Below are 438 nucleotides of genomic sequence, written 5' to 3'. Positions count from 1 at the left end.
AATATACTGAGAGTAACATAATATTAGATTTTTATTATCTCCTTCCAATTAGTAATGCACAGAATAAAAGAAATTCAAGGTGAGATCACTTTACAATTTTGTCCTCATATCTATATAGAGTTAGTTTATAGATTACTCTATATGTTTCAAAATGTAATCATTTTTAATTAAAATCTGTAATATTTAAAAGTTATTACTTTAGAAAACTGTTATTTAATATATAAATTTAATCAATTACACAGTAATTTACATAATTTAATTGGTCACACAATATCCAATAAATATAAAGTTACATTGAAATATAAAGTTACATTGAAATATAAAAACAATTTACATAGTAAAACAAAAAATACTTTTAAACCATTATATTATAAAACAAAGGGAATATTCAAATTATATTGAAACATTAGAATAGTAAGAATTAGAAAAGCTGAAATC

This window comes from Brassica oleracea, chromosome C5 (assembly GCF_000695525.1).
Source record: "Brassica oleracea var. oleracea cultivar TO1000 chromosome C5, BOL, whole genome shotgun sequence".
Lineage (NCBI taxonomy): Eukaryota > Viridiplantae > Streptophyta > Magnoliopsida > Brassicales > Brassicaceae > Brassica > Brassica oleracea.
This window is presented reverse-complemented; position numbering follows the sequence as displayed.